The following is a 3784-nucleotide window of genomic DNA, read 5'->3' on the forward strand; positions in this document are numbered from 1 at the left end:
CGGTTATATAGGAGGGCTTACGAGGGAGGGGCGGCAGGATTTCAGCCTAACTTGCCCAATACCTATGTAGCCAGGAATGTGGCATTCTAGATTTAAACAACTTCGTTGTCATCTGGAAAAAGTCCCTGGCACGGAGGAAGCGCTGGATTCCCTACTCTTGATAGAAAAGGGAGTGGCGTATATGGCTGACGCCTCTGCGGAAGCTGTTTGGGTTTCTGCTCGCACCACAGGCCTAATTAACGTGGCCAGAAGAGCTCTGGGATGGGATGGGGACTACGTGTCAAAGAATAAGTTATGTAACATTCTCTTTGACAATAGCTTACTGTTCGGTCATAAGGCTCGACAAAAGTGTTGGCAGGGACAGCCGACAATTCCAAAGGATTCCTGTCCAAGAGAAAAGAGAAGCCAAATGTTTTTTTTTTTTTTTTTTCATTGTCCTAGAGAAGAAGCTCAATCAAAAGGTGAAAAGACAAATCCCCAACGAAGATGGGCCTTTAACAAAAACAAGGGGAAGCCGAACGACCTCTTCCCCATCTCCAGGCTCTACAGTAATAATCCCCAATGGCGCTAGCCTACCGGTGGGAGGAAGACTACGGCATTTTTTTGCCTCAATGGCAAAGTTTCTGTGCAAACCCTTTCATCCTGCAGATAATCAAAGAGGGATACAGGATCAAATTCATAACAAAGCCACCAACCAGCCTCTGTGTCGCGTCTCTCCCAGATTCAATACACCTAAGGAAAACCATGGTGGTAGCGGTCACAGAGCTACTAAGAGAGTGATCATTGAACTTCATCCTTCTCAGCAAGTGTCGGGTTTCTACTCCCAAGTTTTCCTCAGACAAACATTGCCTAATCCTAAACCTGAAGGGCCTCAACTGACCCAATAAAGGAAGTTCAATATGCGAACCATCTTCTCAGTGAGATCCTTACTTCCAGAGGTGGCCTTTCTAGTAACCCTCGACCTGAAGGACGCTTGCCTCCATGTTCAGACGAATCCCAGCCACCAGAGATTTTTGAGGTTTGCTATCCGAGCGAAAAAGCAAATCAGTCTCTTCCAGTACCAGGCTCCCCCTTTTGGAATCTTGTCCGCTCCTCGCATATTCACAAAAATCGTGGCAGAAGTCATGCAGGAGCCCAGATTGAAAGGTGTCCATATAGTACCATATCTGGATGACTTTCTAATCTAGAAGTGTTGGCAAACCTTCAAACGACCAAAATTTTCCTTACCCTCGTTAGGCTGGAAAATTAAACCAAATCCAATCCCAGAGGGTGGGGTATTTTCTGGGTTACACTATCGATTCAGTGGCCCAAAGGATCTTCTTTCCAGAAGACCAAATAATAAAACTGACCAGCGCGTCAAAACAGCGGATCACCGCAACCAGGGCGACAAGAAGGATTAATAATGGTCCTCCTAGGACTCATGTCGGCTTCCGTTCCAGCAGTTTAATGGGGCCAACTTCACATGAGAGCACTACAGTGCCATCTCTTAAAGTGGTTACAAACCCACTTTCTCTATCGTTCGATAAACGCAGCTTCTTATCTTCATGACTCATAGGGTTATCCTCCTATCAGGAATAGGCACTAGGCAGGAAAAAAAGCTTAACCACACCTATGGGGCGTTCCTTGCAGGCATAACCCCTCAGTCTCTGCCATCATCAGTTTGTTCTGCTTATTGTCAGGAATAGGACCTAGCTCCCTTCTGGGACTTTGGTCTTACCTGTAATAGGGAAAGTTTTTTTTTTTTATTCATTTATTTTTTTTTTGTAACTAGTTAGTTCCTGAGGACCAAGATCCAGAGGAACTACAAGCAACAGCCAGGTGCGGTTTCGCACTAGATAATCTAGATCCCAGGTCTCCCAGCCTGGCCATCGAGCATGAGCAGGTTATAGTCTAGAACTAGGCCTCGCCACGACAGTGGCCCGATGCATGGGGACGAGCCTGCCAGTGGACAGTCTCGCTGGGATGCATCTACCTGGAAAGCACTGAGTCTCAGCTTCCCATTGGCTAATAACACTCCCATCCCTGGTGGGAAGCTATTTTTTTTTTTTTGAGTGGTGCCCACCTGGTACCATGGTATGGTGGGTAAAACTGTCCCCCCAAACACCCTTGGTGGTCGCGGGGCAGGCGTGGGCCCCTTCCTGGAATGGTCAAACCTTAGGAGCTCCCTGGCACCCCGGAGGACTAATCTGGTGTACCCTTTGGCTTTCCCCCTACCCCTAGTAATAATGCGCTTCTATGAGGGGGGTGGGCATATGGCATGACTTATAATCGTAGAGGCAGAGCTTCTTCCTCTTCCTTTGCAGACAGTGTTAGTTTTTGTTTTTACACTGATCAGGCTGGATGCTTTTCTGCGGTCTGGTAACTTACCTGGGTTTCCCTGGGTTTTTTTTTTTCCTCTTCTGCTCTATTATTACATAATCGGGGATTGTGAATCTGCAGTAAAAGCGGTGGCACCGAGTTTTCTGCGGTCTTAAAGGGACATTACACAATTTTATTTTTATTATTTATTTTTAACAATGGAGTCACAGGATAAAAATTCACCTGCAGATCCCTTGGAAGCGACTGCGGGACCCTATGGTTCAGTCGCAGCCAGAAATTGCAGTTTTTCTGCAAAGCCTGATGTCAAAAGTTGATTTTGTAATTTCTGGGGCTGCCAGCCGCAAACGCACTCCGCCCTCACCTCCATCGGCAGGGTCTTCGGATTCTGAGACAGTTATGGTTGCTGCGGACGCAGACCTCATTGAGGGGTCGGTGTCTTCACATGCTGACAGTGAAAAGGAACTGTCCTTAGCCGGTGCGCGGGAACGCGTATTGGTGGAAGCCCTGATCGTTTCTTTGCTGGAATCCCTGAAATTGGCTGATGAACCTACAGCATCAGATACGCAGGTGTCTTTTGGCGCCCGTAAATCGGGCAATGTATTCCCTTGTCCAGAATTGTTTCATACTATTTTGTGGATGAACAATGGAGACGCATTAAGCACATGTTGGTGGTGCCGCAGCTTTTTGCACGCTGTTACCCTTTTGCGGAGGCGGTGTCCAATAGGTGGGACTGTACCACCGAAAGTGGATTCTCCGGGGGCCAAGTAAATAAAGCGACTCTGGTACTGGTGGAAGAGTCCAACCTTTCCGGATCCCATGGATAGTTGGGTGGAATCCTTGTCCCGCCATTTACATGTGGTAGCAGGTCACATGTTAACCACTTCCCCACCAGGCCTATTTCGGACACTTTTTGTTTACAAGTTAAAACCAGTATTTTTTCCAAGAAAACTACTTAGAACCCCCAAACATATATATTTTTTTAGCAAAGACTCTGGAGAATAAAATGGCGGTCATTGCAATATTTTTTGTCACGCGGTATTTGCGCAGCGGTCTTTAAAACGCCATTTTTTTGGGAAAAATTAAATTTCACTGCATTTAAAAAATACTAAACAGTAAAGTTAGCCCATTTTTTTTGTATATTGTGAAAGATGATGTCACGCAGAGTAAATAGATACAGAACATGTTTCGGTTTAAAATTGTGCCCCCCCCCCCGTGGGATGGCGACAAACTACGGTCAATAGAGATCTCAATAGGCGACACTTTAAATTTATTTAACGGTTACCAGTTTAGAGTTAGTGTAGCTCTTTTTTTTTAATTATTGCTCACGCTCTGGTGATCGCGGCGATACCTCACGTGTGGTTTGAACAGCGATTTTCATTCGCGGCTCAACTTCCGTATAAGTTTTTTTTGTGCGCGAGCGAACGGTGATCGGGGCGGCTAAATTTTTTTTTTTTTTCTCCATTTA

Source organism: Pelophylax lessonae (genome assembly GCF_965119305.1).
Source record: "Pelophylax lessonae genome assembly, chromosome: 1".
In the NCBI taxonomy this organism is placed as follows: Eukaryota; Metazoa; Chordata; class Amphibia; order Anura; family Ranidae; genus Pelophylax; species Pelophylax lessonae.